The sequence below is a fragment of the Geotrypetes seraphini genome, chromosome 9 (genome assembly GCF_902459505.1).
Source record: "Geotrypetes seraphini chromosome 9, aGeoSer1.1, whole genome shotgun sequence".
Classification (NCBI taxonomy): domain Eukaryota; kingdom Metazoa; phylum Chordata; class Amphibia; order Gymnophiona; family Dermophiidae; genus Geotrypetes; species Geotrypetes seraphini.
Window position 1 is genome coordinate 54,783,317 of NC_047092.1, and position 26,737 is coordinate 54,810,053.

The 26,737-nt window shown below is 43.9% G+C and overlaps 1 protein-coding gene across 14 annotated transcripts in view; it reads right to left on the bottom strand.

Moving 5' to 3' along the window:
* FOXP2 (forkhead box P2) overlaps window positions 1-26,737 on the bottom strand; it is a 979,918-nt gene that overhangs the window by 928,976 nt on the left and 24,205 nt on the right. The window contains exon 2 of one of the 14 annotated variants that reach the window (XM_033957715.1): window positions 21,157-21,285. The exons of the other annotated variants lie outside the window; for them this stretch is intronic. The gene's annotated coding sequence lies outside the window, so the exon portion shown is untranslated. The remainder of the gene's footprint in view (window positions 1-21,156; window positions 21,286-26,737) is intronic. 14 annotated transcript variants of the gene reach the window in all.

Below are 26,737 nucleotides of genomic sequence, written 5' to 3' on the forward strand. Positions count from 1 at the left end.
AGAAAACTAATCAAGGGGGGAATTGTATAAAAACATTTAGAATTTTGTATATTTACCAAAATAATGCAATATAACCACTATCTAAGTAGTTAAGTTTCAAAACTGAAATAGTTTCATACTCTTGACACATTTTAAAACTTTTGAAACAGATTTCCCTAGGGATACAGTAAAGCACAGTTACTTACCTTAACATGTGTTATCCAGGGACAGCAGGCAGATATTCTCACATGTGGGCGACGTCATCCATGAGCCCCTGCATGGCCAGCTTTAAAAGTGCATCGCCACTTTAAGAACTTAAAAAAGTTTGCGAACTGCACAGACTGCACATGCACGAGTACCTTCCAGCCCGACGCAAGCTCGCGGTACCTCAGTTCTGTAAGCAAGCTAGAAGCCAACCAGGGAAGATGGGTGAGTTGTGAGAATATCTGCCTGCTGTCCCTGGATAACACCTATCATGGTAAGTAACTGTGCTTTATCCCAGGACAAGCAGGCAGCATATTCTCACATGTGAGACTCCCTAGTTTACAGGAGAGTTGGCCATTAAGAGAATAAATTTTACAAATCCACTTGGCTGAAGAACATCCAGATGAGCCCCCCACGTATAGGTGGACGAATCCATTGTCAGAACCTTCCGATGTGGAGGTGTGTGGAACAACCCCTCTCTGGAAAGATTGGAAGAGTTCATCCACCACTGCAGAGATTGTCGAAGTGAAGGAGTGATGGTAATGTGTTCAGACAGTTGGTCGAGAGCTTGAGATTACTGAGATGCAAGTGTCCATTGAGGAGTCCTGAGATGAAGTCTCACTAATGGGGTAACATGCACTGTGGAAGCCATGTGACCCAGTAGTACCGTCATTTTCCTGGCCAGGAGTGATGGCAGGTGAGAAGTCTGAGAGCAAAGCTGAATCAAATTTTCTAGTCTTTGTTGAGGGAGAAACGCTCCGAGATGAATGGTGTCTAGCAGAGCTCTGATAAATTGCAGATTCTGAGAGGGCTGAAGTTAGGATTTGGGAAAATTGATTTTGAAACCCAACTGCTGAAGGAAGAGAATTGTTAAGCGAGTCTCTGCAATCACCCCTTGAGAGGATGGATCTTTGATCAGCCAAAAGTCCAGATAGGGGAACATCTGGAGACCCTGAGTCCGGAATGCCCCTGCCACTAATCTAATCTAGTCTTCAATTTATATACCGAATCATTTCCCGAAGGAAATCAATTTGGTTTACAATTAATTAAAAAATAAGATAACATCTAGTAGATCGAATGGAGAGAGTACTATTAGTTAGGATTAGATAGATATTTAAATAATTGGAGGAAATGGTCTGAATAACTATTGCATAAACAACCAAGTTTTTAGATCTTTCCAAAATTGCTGTAACTGACTAACAGTCTTAAAGAGTCTGGCAGTTTATTCCAAATTTCCACCAATTTAAATGACAAAGTTTGCTAAGTTTCCCAGCACATTAAAGTCCTCTAGAAGATGGAAATGATAATTTATAAATTGTTGTAATCCTTGAAAGACAGGATCTGATAGCATTCCAGCATAGAGGGATTGAAGGATCAAGTATTCCATAAAGGAATTTAAAAATGACACATGCACACTTGAACAGTATCCTATAACAAACTGGGAGCCAATGAACCTTTTTCAACAACGGGGACACATTATTGTACTTTCTCTTTCCAAAGATAAGTTTGGCCGCTGTACTTGGTGAATACACTGGGAGAGGGTGCAAGGCCAAAGGGCATAATCTTGTATTGATAATGATGCTGTGCCACCTGAAATCTGAGGAATTTTCTGGAGGTTGGATTCACTGGAATGCGAGTATAAGCCTCTTTGAGATCTAGAGAGCATGGTCAGTCGTTGTGATCTAAGAGGGGATATAAAGTTGACAAGGACAACATCCAACTTTTGCTTCACTAGAAACCTGTTGAGGCCCCTGAGGTCTAAGATTGGATGCAGACCTCCCATCTTCTTTGGGATGAGAAAAAACCGGGATTAAACCCCCCGATTTCTCAGCGCAGGTGGAACCTCCACTATAGCATTGAGAAGAAGGACGGATTCGATCTCCCGAAGAAGAAGAAATGTCTGCTGAGGGTTGAAAGAAGTCTATCTTGTCGGATGATCTGGAGGCATATTGATGAAGTGAAGAGAGTATCCCTCTCAAATGACTTTTAGCACCCAAAGGTCTGTGGTTATCAGTTCCCAACAGAGATAATACAGCTGGAGCTGACCTCCGATTGGTTGAGGAAGAGGCTGAGAAATAGGAACAGTGGCTATGCTCTCCAGAAGCCCATCAAAAAGACTGAGCAGGCTTTTGAGTAACTGCTAATCGAGTTTTGCTTTTTCTGCTACGGTCTAGGAAGAGCAGCTGGTTTTGAAGAAAAATACCTTTGATATGAAGGCGGCGGCTTGAAATATTTAGTTGTTGAAGGCTTAGGCTTGGATTTAATCAAAGAATTCCAATGTTTCTTATGATCAGTAAGCTTTTGTGTGGCATTTCCAATAGTCACCAAACAGCTCATCTTCAAAACAGGGAATGTTCGCTAATCTGTCCGGAAAATTGACATCTATATATGAGACTCATAGCCATGCAAACGTCTCATTGCTACTGACATAGCTGATGTAGAGGTTATGTGGTCAACCTTGAAATCGACCCTTCATGAGGCAACTATCCGCTACATAAAATCAGTAACTAAACAACAAAGAAAAAAGAAACCCCAATGGTTCACTGATGAGGTCTCGTACCTCGTCAAGGATAAGAAAAGAGCGTTTCTCTTGTACAAACGCACGGGGGAAAAAGAAGCAAACATTGAATACAGGACAAAGTCTGCAGCGGTCAAAACAACAGTCAGGGAGGCCAAACTTCGAATGGAAGAAACTCTAGCGAAGAACATTAAAAAAGGGGACAAATCCTTCTTCAGGTACATTAGCGACAGGAAAAAGAATGCAGACGGGATAGTACGCCTTAGAACGCCAGACGGGAATTATGTGGAAACAGATTCTGAAAAAGCCAAACTACTGAACGATTACTTCTGTTCAGTCTTTACCTGCGAGGCGCCAGGGCACGGGCCACGGCTGGAAGCAAAGGAAAGCAAGGAAGACCCATTTCTGAATTTTGAGTTCACACCAGCTGATGTTTACAGAGAACTTTCAAGACTCAAGGTGAACAAAGCCATGGGACCGGACAATTTACACCCAAGAGTGCTCAGAGAGCTGTGCGATGTTCTGGCGGAACCGTTAGCCATGCTCTTCAATCTCTCCCTAAGTACGGGGAGAGTCCCCCTGGACTGGAAAATAGCTAACGTCGTTCCTCTGCACAAAAAGGGTTGCAGAGCAGAGGCTGCGAATTACAGACCGGTGAGTCTCACATCAATAGTGTGCAAACTCATGGAAACTCTACTTAAAGGTAAATTAGACACGATAATGGATGAAGGGAATCTAAGGGATCCCTGTCAACATGGATTCACCAGAGGCAGGTCATGCCAATCCAATCTTATAAGCTTCTTCGATTGGGTGACAGGAAAGCTAGACTTGGGAGAGTCTCTGGACATAGTGTACTTGGATTTCAGTAAAGCTTTCGACAGTGTCCCACACCGTAGACTACTAAACAAGATGAAATCAATGGGTTTGGGTGAGAAACTAACTGCATGGGTCAGTGATTGGCTGAGTGGAAGACTTCAGAGGGTGGTGGTCAACGGCACCCTCTCTGAGACATCGGAGGTGACTAGTGGAGTGCCGCAGGGCTCAGTCCTGGGACCATCCCTTTTCAACATATTCATAGGGGACTTGACCCGGGGGCTTCAGGGTAAAGTAGCACTGTTCGCCGATGATGCCAAACTGTGTAACATAGTAAGTGAAAGCAACCTACAGGATAGTATGACACAAGATCTGATCACGTTAGAAAACTGGTCCTCGACATGGCAGCTAGGCTTCAACGCTAAAAAATGTAAGGTCATGCATCTCGGCAGAGGAAATCCATGCAGAACATACTCCTTGAATGGAGAAACGCTAGCTAGGACCTCAGAGGACCGGGACTTGGGGGTAATCATCAGTGCAGACATGAAGGCTGCCAAACAAGTAGAGAAGGCCTCATCAAAGGCAAGGCAAATGATGGGATGTATCAATAGAAGCTTCGTCAGCCGTAAACCTGAAGTCATAATGCCACTCTATAGAACCATGGTGAGACCCCATCTGGAATACTGTGTGCAATTCTGGAGGCCACATTACCGGAAAGATGTGCTTCGAGCTGAGTCGGTCCAGAGGATGGCCACTAGGATGGTTTTGGGGCTCAAGGGTCTCTCATACGAAGAAAGACTGGGCAAACTGCAGCTCTATACCCTAGAGGAGCGCAGGGAAAGGGGTGACATGATTGAGACATTTAAGTACGTCACGGGTCGTGTCGAGGTGGAAAACGATATATTCTTTCCCAAAGGACCCTCGGTCACAAGGGGGCACCCGCTCAAACTCAGAGGAGGGAAATTTAGTGGCGACACCAGGAAGTATTTCTTCACAGAAAGGGTGGTAGATCACTGGAACAGACTTCCGGTGCAGGTGATCAAGGCCACCAGCGTGCTCGACTTTAAGAATAAATGGGACATCCACGTGGGATCCCTACGAGGGTCGAGTTAAGGAACCAGGTCATTAGCATTCAGACTTAATGGGGTGGGTCAATAGAGTGGGCAGACTTGATGGGCTATGGCCCTTTTCTGCCGTCATCTTTCTATGTTTCTATGTTTCTATGCTCTGGGAGATAATTCAAATGCATCATAAGCAGATCTTGCCATTTATCTTCTAGCTAGGGCAAGGGTGTGAGAGATATGATGAGATTCTTGAAAATGTTATGGAGGAATGTATCTATAAAAAGATGACAATTTTTTAACAAGGTGCTTTATATAGCAGGAAATAGAGAAATTATAATTTAGAACTCTATTCAGTAGCATGGAATTTTGCTACAGGCGATGCCCAAATTTGTTCACAGTGCGTCCTTCATGCCCTGGTGCCACTGAACCATAGGTTTTCGATGGAATAGATTTTTTATTAAAAGTAGACTCTACCACTAGGGACTGGTGCTGAAGCTGTGGCTTGTAAGAATCCAGAGAATAAATTATTTTATATAGAGAGTTCAATTTTCTGGGAGCCACTGTAATGATTAGGGGTGTTTTCCAGTTCTTGTGAAGAGTCTCTCTGAGTATTCCACGCAAAGGTAGTCTGAGAAGTCCTTTAGGAGGCTCATCATAATCTAAGGCCTCCATGTATTCAGCACTGTAGGCAGAATCAGCTTCTAAGAACATAAGAACTGCCACTGCTGGGTCAGACCAGTGGTCCATCGTGCCCAGCAGTCCGCTCACGCGGCGGCCCTTAGGTCAAAGACCAGTGCCTTATTTCAGTCCTAGCCGTACCTGCGTATGTTCTGATCCAGCAGGAACTTATCTAACCTTTTCTTGAATCCCTGATGCTTTTCACAGAATGAAAGCACCAGTACCTTTAGTCTTTCTTCCGGAACCATCAGTGCTGCATCTTGCCTTGGAGAGGGTGACATCAAAGAGGATGCACACCTCGATGTAGAAGAAGCAAGTTGCAAGAGAGGTCTTCGCTTGGTCGGAATCAAGGGACTCGATGCAAGGGTGACCTACGACACCTGCTGGGAAGCTGGCTGCTTTTTAACTGGCTTACCAGGCAGAACAATGTCTTTCGACGCCGGTGTCAATGTCGATGCCTTAGATGTTGAAAGTTGTGGCATCTTCTCTGTGTCCATGCCGGTGCCAAACAATTTTTCTTGTTGAAGTTTCCGGCTCTTGATGAAACGTTTCTGCAGGGTAGAACACCAAGTACAAGATTCTACACAATGATCCGGGAAAGGCACTGCAAGCATTAACTGTGTGTGGGGGGTTTACTGAAGGAAATTTGCCTTTGGCACCTGCAGCACTTCTTAAAATCCCATTAACGGCAGGACAACGATGGAAAGAGCACCTCAGCCAAATCGAACTGAATGGCTGAGGAAAAGAAAAGGCCTCGTTGGGCGAAGCCCGTGAGGCGAAAAGAGGGGAAAAAAAAATTTCCCGGCTTTTTTTTTTAAGTGAACTTCAAAATTAAAGGAAAAGGAAAGAATAACGTGTGAACGGGAAGGTAAAATACACAAAATCTGAACAGGGTTCAAAAACACAACTTCTTAGCTCCGCAGAAAACTAAGAACTAAGGTACGGAAAGCCTGTGTCGGACGGGAAGACACTCGCGTATGCACGGTGCAGGCAGTTCGCAAACTTTCTTAATTTCTTAAAGTTTCAATGCACTTTTAAAACTGTCTGTATCAGGGCTCCATGGATGACTAAACAAAACTAAACCTTAAGTCTGTACACCGCATCAACTCCACAATCGTATAGCTCTGCACGGTTTACAGGAACTGGTATAAAGAAGGAACTCCATAGTAAGGGTTACAGGAACTTAGTATAAAGATGGAACATCATAGAGGGAAGGAAGTATTACATTTTTGAGAATAGCCAAGTTTTCAGATGTTTTCGGAATAGTAGGAAGGAGCCTAGATTCCAAAGTGGGGTAGTAAGGTTATTCCAAAGCTCTGTGATTCTGAAAGGGAGAGATGTCCCTAATTTTCCTGCATAGGAGATGCCTTTTAACGAGGGGAAAGATAGTTTAAATTTTTGGTGGATCTAGTGGTATCAGGATTCGAGAAATTCCAAGATAGTGGAATTAGGGGAGGCAGGATGCCATGTAGGATCTTAAAAGTTAGGCAGGCGCATTTAAAGTGAACCCTGGGAATTACTGGAAGCCAATGAAGTTTGGACAGAAGTGGGGAGACATGGTCAAATTTACTTTTTGTGAAGATTAGCTTAGCCGCAGTGTTCTGAATCCGCTGAAGTCTTTGAAGGCTTTTCTTGTGGTTAGACTTAAGTAAATAGAGTTATAATAGTCCAGTCTGGAAAAGATGATGGATTGTACAAAGACAGCAAAATGTTGTTGGTGGAAGCAGGATCTCACTTTCCTCAGCATGTGAAGGCTAAAAAAGCATTTTTTTTTTTACCAAGGAGTTGAGGTGGTTGTTAAAGGAAAGTGTAGAGTCAATGATGATGCCCAGAACTTTGCTTGAGAACTCAGCTGCAGTATGGCACCAGAAGACAGTGAAATGAGGGTGGGAAGCTGATATAATTTTGAGCGGAGCCAATGTAGTTTAGTTTTGGACTTGTTCAGTTTCATTTGTACAGTAAGGGCCCAGGATTGGAGGTTCGTTATACATGCTGCTATGTTCTCAGAGAGGTTAGTAAGGTTCGAGTCGGTCTCGAAGAGGACAAGGATGTCATCAGCATACGTGTAAAATGTTTCAAGGGGGATAGGTGGAAAAGTTTCAGGGAAGACATATAGATGTTGAAAAGAATAGGGAACAGAGGTGAACCCTGCGGGACTCCACATATCGGTTTCCAAGGAGAGGACGTGGTGCCTTTCATGTTAACAGTGTAAGAGCCGGAACGTAAGAATTTCGAGAACCAGTCTCATAAAGTTGGTAAATTAGAATAACATCAAAAGCTGCAGAAAGGTCAAATTGTAGTAGAACACCGAATTTATTACGAGAATGTAGTAGTTGAATCTTTGAGATTAATGAGGCCAGTAGGGATTTGGTGCTGAAGTTGGGTCTAAAGCCATATTGGTAAGGTAAGAGAATGGAAAATCTCTCTAAATAAGATGAGAGTTGGTAGATATGATGGACTTTAGCATCTTGGTCAGGAGAGGAATATTTGCTATAGGACAATAGCTGGATGGTGAGGAAGGATCTACATCGGCTTTTTTCAGTAACGAGGTCAAGGCAATATGTCCCATTTCTGCAGAAAATAAGCCCGATAGTAAGGCAGAGTTTATAAGTTTGGTGAGGGATGAGATGGCCTGTGCGGGAATTTTCTCATATAGGTAAGAGGGGAATGGGTCCAAGGCACAATTTGCAGGCAAATTCAGTTTGAGGCAAAGTTTAGAGACCTAGGATTCGGATACGTGCTCAAAGACAGTCCAGGATCTGTCATCTGGGATGGGGTTGGAGTCGGCTGGGCATCAGAGAATTGTAAGAGACAGCTGGTGGGAAGGAGTGTCTTATGGTAGTGACCTTTTCATTGATGAATTTTGCTAGATCGTCAGCTGATGGAGAGGAGGGGAGAATGGTGGAGTCATTTTTTTGAGGTTAGGGAGCGCCAGATGTTAAACAATTAACTACTCTGGTTGTGGGATCTGGAGATTTTATCACCATAGAAGTTCTTCCTTGCTTTTTTAGTACTGTATTGTAGAACTTAATATTGACCCTCCAAGACTGTCTGTCCACAAGGGATTTAGATTTTTTCCATTTACGCGCTCCAGTACTCGACATTTCTGCTTCAGTTCTCTGTGGTACGGAAGATACCAAGGGGCCTTATGGGAGTAGGAGACAATTTTAGTAGATAGTGGAGCAAGGGAGTGGTAGGTCGTCTCAGAGAGAGTAACCCAGTTGTGCCAGTTGATTTCTGGGTCAGCAGGCTTAGGACAGGAGGAAAACTGGTTGAGAAATTTGGTCCAGAACAGATCACTCGCAATTTCTTTTGAGGAGGGTAATGGAATTGAGGCACGGAATTTGATGTCACCCAAATGTGAGAATATGCTGCCTGCTTCTCCTGGGATAATAATAGCACCATAGCTAGGGTTTCTGGTTTTCAAATATTTTATAGCAATCCACAGAGTCCAAGGGGAGGTCAGAGAGCAGGTTGTGCTGACTAGTGTTGCCCAATTTAGGGAAAAAAAATTTCATTTGATTTGCTTTCAATGACATAGCTTTCTAAGTTTAAACATTTTAAACATGTTTATTTAACCAAGGCAATATCACATCAAAGATAGGAACACCCAATCTATAGCATAGCTTTAAAATTAATTAGAAACTTGGATTAAATTAATTACATTTTCAAGTTCTTATTTAGAAAGAATATATCAAGATTTAATTTTCAAATATCTAGACATATGTTTGCAGTCCAATGTCTTAGTTGCTTCCTTCCTTTCCTCCACCACCATGTCAGTAGTATAATGGGTACGCCTCATGTCAAAATGATTGACAGCTGTCAGAGATAAGGATCGGCCAATCAGCGTTCACTTCCGGGTTAAGCCCCGCCCATTGTCCCGCCTTAGTCTCCACCCAGGGCCCCGCCCCCACCCCCATCCATGGCCCCGCCTTAGTCTCCACCCATGCCCCGTCCCTCCCATAGGAATGAATGGTGGTAGCCCCGCCAATGGCCCCATCCCCCACCCATGGCCCCGCCCCACTCTTCACCTAAGCCCCGCCCCTCCCATAGGAATGAATGGTGGTAGCCCCACCCATGGCCCCACCCCTCAAGCCCTGCCCCCACCCCTCAAGCCCCGCCCCCGCCCATGACCCCACCCCCTCATGTCCCGCCCCAGAAATGCACTTTTTGATGACATCACCGGAAATGGGGGCTTGACCCCGGAAATACGCTTTCTGATGACATCACCGGAAATGGGAGTGCCTGCCCCTACCGGAAATTCACTTTTCTGATGACATAGGCGGAAATAGGGTTAATGACGCGGCGGAAATGCGCTTTTCTGATGACATAGGCGGAAATAGGGTAAATGACGCGGCAGAAATGCGCTTTTCTGACCACGTAGGCGGAAATAGGGAAACAGACTTAGTCAAAACCCCCACCCGGAAATGATGTGGCCAGAAAAGAAGCGTCTTTATTTTAACAGTTTTTAGTTAAAAGACAGGGTTTAAGAGCTCACAGATAGAGCAGATCACAAAACAAAAGGCATTCACAAAATCTTTCCTGCTTTTAAAACAGAGCAGGGGCAGAAACAAACGAGAAAAGGTTGCATTTGCTTTTAACACACTTTTCAGTAGGAATTCTGAGCTAATGGTTAATGGGCCAGCTCCCCTATTGTCATGGTAACAGCTGATAAGACCCTTGCAGCACCCCTCCCCTGATAAAGCCAAGGGGGGGAGAGAGGTGGAGGTGTGTTTAAACATGTCTGAACTTGTCCCGGCCCCCTACTGTTGTCTTAACAATCTGAAAAAAAAAAACAAAAGCAGCTGTCACCTAACAGGGCTCTGTTAAAAAGGCAAAGCTATGAAAGAATCTTTATTGAAGCAAATTTATTATGATCCATACGCGGCAGGAAGCTATGGAGGCATTAACCCTCTACTTCAAGCGGCTAAAAAGAGTGATATAACAGTCCGGAGAAAAGATGTGGTGGATTGGGTCACCGGTCAAAACGCATACAATTTACACAGACCGGCTAGAATCCATTTTAAAAGAAATAAAACAATTGTGTCGGAAGTTGACAGACAGTGGCAAAGTGACTTAGTCGACATGTCAGCCTTTGCCCCTTATAACAACGGTTACAAATACATCTTAACGGTAATAGATATCCTGTCAAAATATGCATGGGTCGTTTCTTTAAAAACAAAAACCGGTCATGAAGTTACCGAAGCCTTTGAAACAATATTTAATTTAGGGCGTACACCTGAAAAACTTCAAACAGACAAGGGTAAAGAATTTTTAAATAAGTCTCTGAAGAATTTATTAAAACAAAAAGGTGTTAGCCATTTTGTGACCCATAATGATGTTAAAGCAGCTGTAGTGGAAATATTTAACAGGACTTACAGCTCATTGGTTCATCCTTCTTGATAAAGCCAAGGGGGGAGAGAGGTGGAGGTGTGTTTAAACATGTCTGAACCTGTCCCGGTCCCCCTGGTGTTGTCATAATGACGTATGTCTTAGATCTTTAACAGCTGTTAACATCAGAAATAAAAAAGTTCTCACAGCTGTTAGCAACAGAAATAAAGGTTCTCAAGCCGTCAAACAAAATGACTATCACGAAGGCTCGTAGATTGAGTTACTTTCTTAAAGATCGTGATGTAGAAAAAGAGGGTTACCCAAAGACCGAAAAACTGTACGAATCAGACAAAGAAAATATGGACCCCTTTAACACGCAGGTAACTGAAAAAAGGCCTACCAAGAGGCCTCGTAACTTTCTTAAAGACTGTAATGCTGAGAAAGAGGGTTACTCACCGGCTGAAAAACCGATTGACGCAACGGCAGATACCGGGGTGCATACGCACGAATTAACAGATTCTGAATTACAAGAGTTACCAGATGCTCAAAAGCTATATGATTCAGACACAGAAAATGAAGATGTAGGCTGTGAACTACCAGAGGATAATACTTCAGATATTGAATTTTATGAAGCCGCTGCTGAAGCCGAAGCAACAGACATGTTGGAAAAGCCAGGATCTTCCACGGTAAGAGAGAGAGACACACACGCACTTTTTATTACCAGGGGTCGTTGAAGGGTTTATTAAGCTGTATGTGTTCATGTGTTTTAAAAAGGAAAATTTATTTCTGTATGTTTGTTTTTTTTGTAGGGAAGTGGCGGATTTTCACGATCACAGAAACCTGTGGACAAGGTGTACATGCCGATGATAAATCTATCATGTTTGTGTTTTTTCTGCTCGTTTCAAAGAGAACCAGCGGTGAATGTGCGTAAACCTGAAGATTCTTGTGATTATGGACTGTGGACCGGCATAGGCCTTTCCAAAACACCAACAGAACTTAAATCAGTTATAAAGGTCGTTGTATACTGCATTCTAAATAAATGTCTGCAAGGCGTGAAGGATGAAGATTGTGAAGCCTGCTTAATACGTGCTGGGGAGCAAAAACACGATTGCTTGATATGGGGACATAAGGAAATACAGCAGAAACTCAAAAAAACTTGTGACATGCTATGCCTAGGACGTGTGGTAAATGTAGTCACATTTGTAGGCTATAAAATGAAAATATTGATGCTTTGTAATGAAAGCATTAATATAATCATTGATTTAATCAGAGATATTAAAACCTCTATAAATGGGCCACGGCTACTCAACAGATTGGTCAATGTCATGAGAGATGGTACATATGTAGAGATTGTAAATGATTTAATCCGTGACACCGATTATAAATCATTCTTCAAAAGAAATGCTTTTTAAAACATGTTTTGTTTTTTATTCTCGGGATTGTGGGAAATACAATGTGTAATGGTATGTTTGTTTGTATAAAAGTTTAAACATTTTATTGTTGTAAAATAAAGATTTTCTTAAAAATTATAAAATGTGTGGTGTGTTTTAGAAATGTATTATCAACCCAAACTAAAACAATAGAAGGTGTGACAGGTTATAAGGAACTAGGTTCTAGACACGTAGGGGTCATTTTGGTATCTAAATTGACTAACCAAGACTAACAAGCTCTATCAGAGGTCTTAGACATACAATAAAGCCTTTGTGAATGGATAACCTCTATAGAGGGGGTTGTAAGTGTATAAAATAAACTATGAGAAGACCAGTAAGCATTCTGGTTTTTGTGGGTGCTACGCCGGGCCCCGGATACATCAACTGCTAACATGGTGAGTAGAAAAGGGGCTTTTATTTTTGGTTTTAGGGATATCGTTTTTTCTTTCTCTGAATCTATCATTGCATTTAAAAACAGGAACGGGGATCTGATGGTAGAAATAAACTATCTCTTACCAGAAAAAGACAACAGATATTAAACAGTAAGTGACAAATGTATTATATGGCACATATGTTGGTTTTTAAAAACAGCATCTACAAAACATTCTTTTTTCGTTATGATTAGACCAAGAAACGGCTGGAGAGCCGACACCTTCTACATCGACAAGTTCTAACCAACAACCGGCTCCTTATCGGAAGCCAAAATATAAACGAAATAGTAGGTATCCTGGTTTTGTAAGGAGACTAGGGTTAAAAGAAAATGTCATTACTTTTATAATGGTTGATCAAGAAAATATTAGACAGTCAGATCCTCAAGGGTGGGGAAAAAATATTAACGGTTATGCTATGTTATAAATTGTAGATCGGGAAAATGTTAGAAAGTCGCAAGCAGATACCATGAACCTGACGGAAAAGTATAACAGGAAAAGATTTTTTTTCAGATTGTTAAGACAACAGTAGGGGGCCGGGACAAGTTCAGACATGTTTAAACACACCTCCACCTCTCTCCCCCCTTGGCTTTATCAGGGGAGGGGTGCTACAAGGGTCTTATCAGCTGTTACCATGACAATAGGGGAGCTGGCCCATTAACCATTAGCTCAGAATTCCTACTGAAAAGTGTGTTAAAAGCAAATGCAACCTTTTCTCGTTTGTTTCTGCCCCTGCTCTGTTTTAAAAGCAGGAAAGATTTTGTGAATGCCTTTTGTTTTGTGATCTGCTCTATCTGTGAGCTCTTAAACCCTGTCTTTTAACTAAAAACTGTTAAAATAAAGACGCTTCTTTTCTGGCCACATCATTTCCGGGGGGGGGGGGGGTTTTGACTAAGTCTGTTTCCCTATTTCCGCCTATGTCATCAGAAAAGCGCATTTCTGCCGCGTCATTAACCCTATTTCCGCCTATGTCATCAGAAAAGTGCATTTCCGGTAGGGGCAGGCACTCCCATTTCTGGTGATGTCATCAGAAAGCGTATTTCCGGGGCGGGACATGAGGGGGCGGGGGTCATGGGCGGGGGCGGGGCTTGAGGGGTGGGGTCAGGGGCGTGGCAGGGCTTGCAGGGTGGAGCCATGGGCGGGGCTACCACCATTCATTCATATGGGGGGCGGGGCTTAGGTGAAGAGTGGGGCGGGGCCATGGGCAGGGCTACCACCATTCATTCCTATGGGAGAGGCGGGGCATGGGCGGAGACTAAGGCGGGGCCATGGGTGGGGCGGGGCCATGGGCAGAGACTAAGGTGGGCCAATGGGCGGGGCTTAACCCGGAAGTGAACGCTGATTGATCGATCCTTATCTCTGACAGCTGTCAATCATTTTGACATGAGGCGTACCCATTATACTACTCATGTCCAACATTCCTCCATCTTGCATTCCTTTCCATCTGTTCCACCCTTCTCTCTCCACCACATCTAATATTTCTCCCTCCCTTCTCTCCAACACTATCATGTCCAACAATTCTTACTCATTCTTTCTTTCCCCAAGTGCAACATCTCTTTCCCTCCTGCTCCCCACACCTATGTCCAACCATTCTCCCCTTCTTTTCCCTCCCCCACTGGCAGCATCTCTTACTCACCCTTCCCACTACCCCACCAATGCAGCATCTCTTTGACCTACGGGCCGCCGTGGGAGCAGACTACTAGGCACGATGGACCACTGGTTTGACTCAGCAGCGGCAATTCTTATGTTCTCCCTTCCCAACCCCCCAGCCCATGCATCTGTCCTTCCCTGTCTTTCCAAACCCCCACCCAAGCATTTTTCCTTCCCTGCGTTCCCAACCCCCACAGCTCATGCAGCATCTGTCCTTCCCTGCCTTTCCAACTCCCCCAGCCCATGTGCATGTTCTTCCCTGCCTTTCCAACCCCTTAGTTCGTGCAGCATCTGTCCTTCCCTGCCTTCCAAACTCCTCTTATCCTATTCAGCATCTGTCCTTCCCTGCCTTCCCAATCTCCTCCCATCCCGTGCATGTCCTTCCCTGCCTTTCCAACTGCCCCAGCACATGCAGCATATGTTATTCACTCCATTTCCAACCCCAGTCCACCACCCCCCCAAGCAGGATCCCGTGGCATGACCTCTCCTTTCTCCAGCTCCCGAGTCCGTCCCATCTCCCCAGCTGCTGAAATTTTAAATCTCCAGGCAGCCAGTAGTAGCAATAAAGTGAGATTGCTCACATTGGCCTGCCCCAGAAGTCTTCATTCTGCAGCGACTTCCTGTTTCAACTTAGGCGGGACACTGCAAATGAAGACTTCTGGGGCAGGCCAACGGCAGCAAACTCACCTCATTGCCACTGCCAGTCACCTGAAGATTTAAATTTACTGTCACTGGGGAGGAGGTAGGTTGGGGTGGGGGGGGGGGAGTGTGGCACAGTGGTTAAACTTACATCACAGTACATTGAGGTTATGGGGTCAAACTCACACTGTTCCTTGTGATCCTGGGCAAGTCACTTAATCCCCCCATTGCCCCAGGTATATTATATGGATTGTGAGCCTACCAGGACAGACAGGGAAAAAGGCTCGAGTACCTGAATAAATTCATGTAAACCGTTCTGAGCTCCCCTGGAAGAACGGTATAAAAATTGAATGAATGGAGTTGGGAGAGCCATAACTGACTTGCAAAACAGGAATCTACATTAGAAGGAAGAACTCCAACAGAGGGAAAGCCTGAGCAGGCCTGTACATAAAGAACTTTAATACCACTGCTGATGAATCAGTGAGTCCATTTTTTCAGAAAACGAATTTATTTAAATCAATTCACCCAAAGTGAATCATAGTAACATAACATAGTAACATAGTAGATGACGGCAGATAAAGACCCGAATGGTCACTCCAGTCTGCCCAACCTGATTCAATTAAAATTTTCTTATTTTTTTTCTTCTTAGCTATTTCTGGGCAAGAATCCAAAGCTTTACCCGGTACTGTGCTTGGGTTCCAACTGCCGAAATCTCTGTTAAGACTTACTCCAGCCCATCTACACCCTCCCAGCTATTGAAGCCCTCCCCAGCCCATCCTCCACCAAACGGCCATATACAGACACAGACCGTGCAAGTCTGCCCAGTACTGGCCTTAGTTCAATATTTAATATTATTTTCTGATTCTAAATCTTCTGTGTTCATCTCACGCTTCTTTGAACTCAGTCACAGATTTACTCTCCACCACCTCTCTCGGGAGCACATTCCAGGCATCCACTACCCTCTCCGTAAAGTAGAATTTCCTAACATTGCCCCTGAATCTACCACCCTTCAACCTCAAATTATGTCCTCTGGTTTTACCATTTTTCTTTCTCTGGAAAAGATTTTGTTCAACGTTAATACCCTTCAAGTATTTGAACGTCTGAATTATATCTCCCCTGTCTCTCCTTTCCTCTAGGGCATACATATTCAGGGCTTCCAGTCTCTCCTCATACGTCTTCTGGCGCAAGCCTCCTATCATTTTTGTCGCCCTCCTCTGAACCGCCTCAATTCTTCTTACGTCTTTTGCCAGATACGGTCTCCAAAACTGAACACAATACTCCAAGTGGGGCCTTACCAATGACCTGTACAGGGGCATCAACACCTTCTTCCTTCTACTGACTACGCCTCTCTTTATACAGCCTAGTATCCTTCTGGCAGCAGCCACTGCCTTGTCACACTGTTTTTCGCCTTTAGATCTTCGGACACTATAACCACAAGGTCCCTCTCCCCGTCCGTGCAGATCAGCTTCTCTTCTCCCAGTATATACGGTTCCTTCCTATTATTAATCCCCAAATGCATTACTCTGCATTTCTTTGTATTGAATTTTAGTTGCCAGGCATTAGACCATTCCTCTAACTTTTGCAGATCCTTTTTCATATTTTCCACTCCCTCTTCAGTGTCTACTCTGTTACAAATCTTGGTATCATCTGCAAAAAGGCACACTTTTCCTTCTAACCCTTCAGCAATGTCACTCACAAACATATTGAACAGGACTGGCCCCAGCACCGAACCCTGAGGGACTCCACTAGTCACCTTTCCTTCCTTCGAGCGACTTCCATTAACCACCACCCTCTAGCGTCTGTCAGACAGCCAGTTTCTGACCCAGTTCACCACTTTGGGTCCTAACTTCAGCCCTTCAAGTTTGTTCAACAGCCTCCTATAAGGAACTGTATCAAAGGCTTTGCTGAAATCCAAGTAAATTACATCTAGCATATGTCCTCGATCCAGCTCTCTGGTCACCCAATCAAAAAATTCAATCAGGTTCGTTTCGCACGATTTACCTTTTGTAAAGCCATGTTGCCTTGGATCCTGTAACCCATTAGATTCAAGGAAGTACACTATCCTTTCTTTCAGCAACACTTCCATTATTTTTCCAACAACTGAAGTGAGGCTCACCGGCCTGTAGTTTCATGCTTCATCCCTGTGACCACTTTTATGAATAAGGGACCACATCCGCTCTCCTCCAATCCCCAGGAATCACTCCCGTCTCCAGAGATTTGTTGAACAAGTCTTTAATAGGACTCGCCAGAACCTCTCCGAGCTCCCTTAGCATCCTGGGATGGATCCCGTCTGGTCCCATCGCTTTGTCCACCTTCAGTTTTTCAAGTTGCTCATAAACACCCTCCTCCGTGAACGGCGCAGAATCTACTCCATTTTCTCGTGTAACTTTGCCAGACAATCTCGATCCTTCTCCAGGATTTTCTTCTGTGAACACAGAACAGAAGTATTTGTTTAGCACGTTTGCTTTCTCCTCATCACTCTCCACATATTGGTTCCCAGCATCTTTTAGCCTAGCAATTCCATTTTTAATCTTCCTCCTTTCACTAATATATCTGAAAAAATTTTTATCTCCCTTTTTTACATTTTTAGCCATTTGTTCTTCCGCCTGTGCCTTCGCCAAACGTATCTTTCTCTTGGCTTCTTTCAGTTTCACCCTGTAGTCCATTTTGCTCTCCTCTTCTTGGGGGTTTTTATATTTCATGAACGCCAACTCTTTCGCCTTTATTTTCTCAGCCATTAGGTTGGAGAACCATATCGGCTTCCTTTTTCTCTTGTTTTTATTGATTTTCTTTACATAAAGGTCCGTAGCCATTTTTATTGCTCCTTTCAGCTTAGACCACTGTCTTTCCACTTCACTTATGTCCTCCCATCCTAACAGCATTTTCTTCAGGAACTTTCCCATTGCATTAAAGTCCGTACGTTTGAAATCTAGGACTTTAAGTATCGTGCGGCCGCTCTCCACTTTAGCCGTTATATCAAACCAAACCGTTTGATGATCGCTATTTCCCAGGTGAGCACCCACTCGAACATTAGAGATACTCTCTCCATTTGTGAGGACCAGATCCAATATCGCTTTTTCCCTTGTGGGTTCCGTCACCATTTGTCTGAGCAGAGCCTCTTGAAAGGCATCCACTATCTCCCTACTTCTTTCCGATTCCGCAGACGGAACATTCCAGTCCGCATCCGGCAGGTTGAAATCTCCCAACAGCAGAACCTCCTCTTTCCTTCCAAACTTTTTGATATCCACAATCAGATCCTTATCAATTTGCTGCGATTGAGTCGGAGATCTGTAGACTACACCCACGTAGATAGAAGTTCCATTTTCTCTTTTCAGAGCAATCCATATCGCTTCTTCCTCTCCCCAGGTCCCTTGCTTTTCGGTCGCTTGGATATTGATCTTTACATAGAAAGCTACTCCTCCACCTTTATGACCATCTCTGTCCTTCCTTAAAAGATTATATCCCGGTATGTTTGCATCCCATCCATATGAATCGATTTGAATCGGGCAGTTCTAATGCTAACTCCAACTGCCAGAACTTATGGCAACACAGTGGGGTTCATAAAAATATCAATGCTACCTTGAACTTCTCTAGGACTTCACAGATTGTGATATTAATGGGCCCTTTAAAGCATAGCACATATTAATGGGATTAGTGCACACTAAACACTAAGAAGCTCAATTTATACTTATGGGCTTCTTAGCATTTAGTGTATACTAAGCTTCAGTAAAAGGGCCCCTAAAATCTTGAAATTAAAACCCCTAATGCAAAAGCAATACTTTTTTTCTCTCTCTCTCTCTCTTCACACACATACTGACCTCTCCTCAGCTCATTATTTCCTACTCCCATACTTAATCACCTCTTCAACACTCAAGCTCATACCCCCACCACCAAGGGAAGATAAGGTAGTTTCCTCAATAATCTTCTTTCTAGTAGAAAGGCATACAAGTCTTAACCAGTGGGTTGTGTACCCCTACTTGTGAGTTTGTGTAGAAGGCATCATCTACATTTTTCAGCTTTGCCTCCTCCAACACTGCTGTGTTCCTCAGTTTGCACCAAAGCAGTTGAGAAACATTACAAAGAAAGACATAAAGAGGATGGGTAAGGGGAGCTTCCCATCCAGCCCTTCTGCACTGACTGTAAAAGAAAAATCAATTAAAAACATGAACATATAACCATACCATAGCACAACACACACTAACAGTGAAATAACAACCATACACCAATATCAGGTAGAGATGAACTCTCATATTTCATGTATTTTCTCTTTTTTTTTTTTTACATAACAAGAAGAATTTTACAAGTGTGGCATTATCCCCCCTCCCCCCCCCCCCCTGTGAAGGCATACTTCCAGCAATTGCTAAGCTGTCCAGGAAATTCAGCATTCTGCATACCCCAGAGCAGCAGCAGACTACGCGTAGGCTCAGTATACCTGTGTCTGAGACAGTAAGCAGGCAACATGAAAAATTTGACAGGAACAGATGTCAAGATTCATATGTTTTTCTACTAGAAAGATGATTATCAAGGTACTTTATCTTCCCTTCTAGTGCAAAAGGCATACGAGTCTTGACCAATGGGATGTACCAAAGTAGTTCCCTGAGCTGTCACATCCACTCTATAAAATTTAGGAAAGGTATGAAGAGTGGACCACGTGGCCGCCCTACAAATCTCATCAGGTGGCACACCTCAGAACTCTAACCACAAAGCCACCCCTTAGCAGAGTGTACTCGCAAAGAAAACGTAGACCAGCTTCCCTAAACAGCTAAGATTAGTCAGCACAAAGAGATGATCCAAAAGACTAAAAGGATTCATCACCTCCAGGTATGATAAAAACTCCAGGTAAGAACTCTATGATGTCCACCACGATTGGCTCCCTTACTTTGGCCAAGGCACCAGGACCGGACGGCTTTGGTCCGGAATATTACTGGATCTTGCGGGATTTAGTGGCCAGTCCACTTAGTCAGATGTGTTATGCAGTAGCGGGAGGCACCGGTCCCTTTCCCGACAATTTGGCCCATATTGTGCTGCTGCCGAAGCCAGGGAAGGACTCCAATTTGGTAGGTTCCTTCCGACCTATCTCCCTCCTGGATCAGGATGTTAAAGTGTTGGCTATGACGTTGGCGCGGTGTCTCATTTGTTATTTACCGGACCTGATCCACCAGGATCAGGTGGGCTTTGTGCCTAGTCGTTATGCGTCAATGAATTTGCTGAAAGTTCTGGGGGCCATCCACAAGCGCAAGGGTAGGGAGGGACAATCTGCGGCAGCGGGCCTAGATATGGAGAAAGCGTTCGATAGTGTTTCTTGGAAATACCTGTTTCAGGTTTTGGAGGGCTTCGGTTTCACGGGGGTTTCTTGGACTGGATTAGAACATTGTACACTCATCCCCGGGTGCGGCTCCTCATTAATGGGAATTTGAGGATGCGCTATCTCCACTGCTGTTTCTTTTGGCTATTGAGCCTCTGGCCTCAAGATAGACAGGCTCCTAGTGTTTGGGGAATTTGGAGGGGGGGGCGGGAATGTAAAATCAGTTTGTTTGCGGACGATATTTTACTTTATTTGGATAGGGCTTCCACTCATTTGGAGGTGGCGCTAGTTCAGGACTTTGGAGCACTTTCAGGTCTGCAGGTTAGTTGTAGTAAGTGGGATGCTTTGCTTCCTATTCCGCACTCGGCTGCTCCTGTTCACTATCTGGGTATATATCTGAGTACCGACTCTGCCACATTTTATTCCATGAACGTTCTCCGTCATCTTGATGCCATTGGGAAGTTGTGGCAGGACCTTCCTCTGGGCTTACTGGGATGGGTGGCTTTGGTCAAAATGGTTCTGCTTCCTAATTTACTCTATCCCCTCCAAACGGTACTGCTCTGGCTTCGTCGCCAGGATGAACACTGCTTTAAATCCTTAATCTCCCGGTTTATTTGGCGGTTTAAGGCCCCTCGCATAGCTATGGTTAAGCTGACTTTGGCCAGGGGAGCTGGCGGGTTGAATGTCCCAGACCTCCGCTTGTATAATGTTGCTGCCCTCCTGCGCTGGACCCATGAGGGTTACACGGGCTCTGCGCGCTACTTCCCTCAAGGATGGGCTGAGAGCTGGAGTCAACCTTTTCAGTTCTTTAATTTACTCCATTCCCAACCGGAACATGCTGTCCATTCGGGGGGCCACTCTGGGTTTCTGCTGCCCTTTCAGAAGGCTTGGCAGTGGTGGCAGCACCAACAGTGCCTCCCGACAGGAGTTTCTCCCTATATGACATTTGAGGACAATTCAGGGTTCCTGCCTGGGTGGGGGCGGTCGGTTTTTAGGGAGTGGGCACAACGAGGCTGCCACTCTATGGCACAATTACTGGCTTTATCGGTGGACTCTCACTTCGTTTCAACAGGTCCAGGCGAAGTGGACCCTTCCCCATAAGTATCTGTTTTCCTACCTTCAGCTTCAACATTACTGGGCATCTGCCCAGCAGACATGCGAAGGGGGCTGGGATGCTGGGCCCCTGGACCAGATCTTTGCGGCTTCCCCGCCTGTGCTCAATCGGCTGTCCCACTGGTATAGTGCTCTGTGGAAAAAACAAAAGGAATTGACCCCAAAATATCCACAAAGAAGAAAATCCAGAGAAAACCAAAAAAACTCTGTGGAGTGACGATGTTCCTAAATGGACTTTATTTGAAAGTATCAAAGTTCCAAAGGTACACTAAAATCATCCACATAAAATAATTCCATCCAAATAAAAGTAAATCATCCACATAAGAGCCTTAAAGGACCTAGTCCGCTAGGGATACAGGACCCAACACGGTCCGCGTTTCGACAAAAAGTCTTCTTCAGGGGTCCCTGGGGGTCCTATAAAGGTGAGTACGTGGGAAACAATTGTGTGGTGAGCCGGAAGTGAGAATGCAATGGAAAAGTGCTCTGTGGCTCTCTACCCAAGTTCCAGGGATGTGCAAATTTCGGGAGAGTTGGGAGGGGGACTTGACCAGAGCATTTCTGATCCCATTTCTGGACTGCTTCATGACCCTCTATCTTTTTTCCAAGTTGGCTATCAGGAAATGCAGTATAAAATATTACATAGAGCCTTTATCACCAGGCATAGGGGGAACAAATTGGGTTGTGTAACAGCGATCTTTGAATTAAGTGTAAATGCAAGCTTGGTACCTATCTTCACTCTTTTCTTGAGTGCACTGAGCTCACCATTTGGACGGGGCTTTTGGGCTTTCTTGATGCTGATCATGGTGGCGGTGAAAAGGGCAAACAGAATGCTATGAATATTAAAAAGGAGATCACAAACAGATTGGAGAAGGTTATCATGCCACTGTACCGGTCCATGGTACACCCCCACCTGGAATACTGCGTCTAGCACTGGTCGCCGTACTACTCAAAAGGGTCCAGAGAAGAGTGACTAAAATGATTAAAGGAGTTGCCGTACAGTGAGAGATTAGAGAAGCTGGGCCTCTTCTCCCTTGAAAAGAGGAGACTGAGAGGGGACATAATCAAAACATTCAAGATACTGAAGGGAATAGACTTAGTAGATAAAGACAGGTTGTTCACCCTCTCCAAGGTAGAGAGAACGAGAAGGCATTCTCTAAAGTTAAAAGGGGATAGATTCCATACAAACGTAAGGAAGTTCTTCTTCACCCAGAGAGTGGTAGAAATCTGTAACGCTCTTCCGGAGGCTGTTATAGGGGAAAACATCCTCCAGGGATTCAAGACAAAGTTAGACAAGTTCCTGCTGAACTAGAACATACGCAGGTAAAGCTAGACTCAGTTAGGGAACTGATCTTTGACCAAAGGGCCACCGCAGGAGCGGACTGATGGGCACGATGGAACACTGGTCTGACCCAGCAGCAGCAATCCTTATGTTCTTAAAAAAAATATCAAAACAAAAAAACATATCAGAGAAAAATGACACATTTGAAAGATGAACTGTGGAGTAGAGAAGCATCAAAGGAGGCGGAGCATAAAATCATGAGTAGGGGTACACAACCCACTGGTCAAAACTCATATGCCTTTTGCACTAGCAATATACCGTATTTTTTGCTCCATAAGACACACTTTTATAAGGCTGCATCTTAAGAAGTTAATGCAAAAAACAAACAAACCAAAAAACCCTGTACTTTTTTTTCCCTTCCTGGCGGTCCAGTGCATTTTCTGCACTCCTGCCTCTGTTTCCCTGCTCTCTTCCGGCAACGGCACAACGGAGCACGAGGCAGGTGCACGCTTTTTGCATGCCTGCTTGGTCCCTCGCTGCACTCCTAATAGCTGCCTGTCAGTTTTCACGGAGTGCAGAGTGATCCTAAATTCCATTGGTAACCAATGGAATTTTAAATACAAAGGTGTCACGTGATCACGAATATATGCCAGGTCTAATAATCTAATTGAAGTATTCTGTACTGTTTGTAAGCGCTTCAACTGTCCTGACCCAATGCCTTCAAATACTAAATTACCATAATCTAACTTTGACAATACAAAGGCATGAATTAATGTATGCAATGATTTCTCATCCAAAAAATCTTGAATGGCTCTAAGCTATCTTACTACCTCAAAACCTTTAGCAACCACGTTTGAAACCTGCTCCTGAAAATTTAGATGGCAATTCCCAAATATCTGAAACTATTTACTAGTCTTATACTGCAATTATTTAATGAAAAATCAAGTTGAGGTGTTGCTTTATGTCCTGAGATACAACATGCTATGGTCTTAGACATATTTAGAACCAATTTATGTTCACTCAACCATTCTTCTATTCTATTTAAGCCAGCTAAAAGAGGACCTAGGTCTAACATAGCAGGTGATAGTCTATAGCAGTGGTTCCCAAACCTGTCCTGGGGGACCCCCAGCCAGTCAGGTTTTCAAGATATCCCTAATGAATATGTATGAGAAAGATCTTGAAAACCTGACTGGCTGGGGGGTCCCCCAGGACAGGTTTGGGAACACTAGTCTATAGACTAGTAAGATGTCATCTGCATAAATATATATACCGATTTCTAATTACTGGATTTGTCTTGCCAAAGGGCTCAGAAAAATATTAAATAGAACTGGCAATAAGGCTGACCTTTGTGGTACCCCACAATCTAACGATCTATCCTGAGATATTGATCCCTCAGTGATTACTCTGAAAGTACGTCCTTGAAGAAATGCTGAAAACCAGTCCCAAATTACTCCTGTTAAGCCAATCTCTTGTAAAAAGTTTAATAAAAAGACCATGATCCACTAAATCAGGGATGTCAAACTCAATCACATAAGGGGCCAAAATCTAATACATAGGTTAAGTCGCGGGCTGAATTTTTTATTAAGATACTTAGGGGTCCTTTTATTAATTTAGATTTTTATCCCGTCCTCCCAGTAGCTCAGAACGATTTACAAGTAAACATTCACAATGGAGTGAATTGGACATACAAGATTATACAGTAGATTTAAATACTTGGACATACGAGACTGAGCAGCAGTTTAAATATAGGGACTATACAGCAAATTAAGAACAGTAGTTTAAATATAAGTAGTTTAGTTTAGATACGAGTTATTTGAGTATAGGCTGAGAGTGGACTATACAGAAATTTAGGAAGAAGTTTAGAATGGAGAAAGAAGGGTTGAGGTAGGGTTTAAGGGGTTGGGTGTAGACTGAGGGTGACCTTTAGTTGAAGAGGAGGGTCTTTACCATTTTCCGGAATGTCATTAGTGAGTTCTGTAGTCTGAGTTTAGGGAGGGAGTTGGTTCCAGAGTTGGGGAATGAAGTGTTTGTAGGAGCGTTTATGGGCGGTTTCTGAGAGGAGGGACCTTCCGGGGGGAATGCATAGGCGTAACTCCGTTTCTGAGCGGAAGGTGCGGGTGGGGATGTAGATGGGTAGCTTGGATTTTATGTAACATAGAAGATGACGGCAGAAAAGGGCTACAGCCCATCAAGTCTGCCCACTCTGCTTACCCACCCCCTGTCTATGCCCTAATGACCCAATTTCCTTATATAGAAACACAGAAGAGGGGGGGTGGCATAAATTATTTTGTGTGCGTTTGCCAGGGCCTTGAATGCACAGCGTTGGCTAATTGGGAGCCAGTGTTCAGCGCGGAGTGCTGGGGAGATAGGATCATGGTAGTTGAGGCTGTGTAGGAGGAGGATAGCTGGATTTTGGACCCGTTGGAGGCGCTTGAGATCTTTTTTGGTTATTCCATTAAATAGGGAGTTGCAGTAATCCATTCTGGAGAGGATATATGCATAGAGGAGTTGAGCTAGGTCAGGTGTAGAGATGTAGGGTTTAATCCTTCTCAGTACGCTAACCAATTCAGCGAGTGCTAAAGGTGCTCCTTAATAAAAGGACACCTTAGTCTTAGTAATGCATGAGAGATTTGCATACCAAGAAGGCAGTGCAGGCAAATCTCTCTCATGCATATTCATTGTAGATATCCTGAAAACCTGGCCTGCCAGTAGATCGTAATGACCAGATTTGGGCAGCCCTGATCTAGATAGTATTCTCCATTTTTGAGCCTCAGCGAAGTGTATAGATGAAATAAGCCAGTGAAGAAAAGGAAGGCTATCCACGTGAGAGGCTGTACTCTGATAGTGGATATCTCTGGCAATGGAAAAATGTAGGAGAGGAGCCAACTTAACAGGCACTACACCCAGATTGGATCCCTCTGTCAGAATCCTGGTAACATAAAAGCAGAGTTATGATGGATGGGATAGGCTACCCAAGTCTGGTCCTCGAGATCTACTGGCAGGCCAGGTTTTCAGGATATCCACAATGAATTTGCATGAGAGAGATTTGCCTGCACTGCCTTCTTGGTATGCAAATCTCTCTCTCATGCATATTCATTGTGTATATACTGAAAACCTGGCCTGCCAGTAGATCTTGAGGACCGGACTTGGGCAGTCCTGGGATAGATAATCCATCCCAACCATGCAGAAACAAAAACATGTCCTGTTTAGTTCATGGGGAAATACCATCTAACAGGTTCTAAACCCATGGTGGATCTCTGCAATAGTATTCAATGATGTTGTGAATGTGAGTATGCACAGCAGAGAACCATGAATAAAAGTTCCTATATAGATTAGGGAGAAATTGATAATCTGGTTCAGGAAGATCAGCATGTACAGCTGGAAATCCAGAATCTTTCAATTCAGGGTCAAAGACAGTCAAACGTATTAGGAGCAACAGCAAGAAGAATCTCCCAGGTCTTAAAGTGTGCATCCCGAAGAACAGTAAGTTCATCATAATCGAAGGAATCAAGGATCCATGCTCTAGCTTCAGTATCTGTCCAATGGTGATATAGAGCTTTCCTGAAGTACTTGACGCACTGAGGGAAAAAGAGAGGAGGAGAGGGATTCAATGGGATTTCAGAGAAACCTGGAGAAAAACAATGTAGACTCACACTCAGTGCTTTCAGTAATATGTGTAAAGACAGGTCAGAATCTATAGCTAATGTCTCAGAAGTTCCAGGTTGAAAAGCATGGAGAAGAACTCTTTCAATGAAAAGATGAGGGATAGATCAGGCCACTAAGTTGGCCGCTAATTCATGGCAACATGCACAGTGAGGAATCAGTCTTGTAATTTTTCACCATCGGGTACAGGAGTGGTTTGCCATTGCCTTCACCCAAGCAGAGTATGGCTCCTTGGGTGGTTTACTAGCCAGGTACTAGCCAGGTCTAATCATAGGTAGCTTCTGATGGTAAAAGCCAGCCAAGTAGGGCAGCCAATCTAGACTCCTGCAGCCCTGAATTCGTGATGTCAAGGGGAAAGAGAATCATATCATGATGACCTTGAGATGTCGATGTTTATCTATGCTTCAATGAAAAAACTGGAGTCAGAATCTGAGAATCAATCAAACTGAAATTCAGAAAAAGCAAAATGAAAAAGTAAAAAAGCAAAAAACTGCTACAAGACAACCAAACAAAAATTGGAGTTATCAAACAAGGAATGTATCTATTTAGAATCATACTAATCACAGAAAAACATCAATATTCTCATTCAACCCCAATGGCAAAAAGGCTTTCAGTTGAAAAATCCAGTAATTCTCCTGCATTA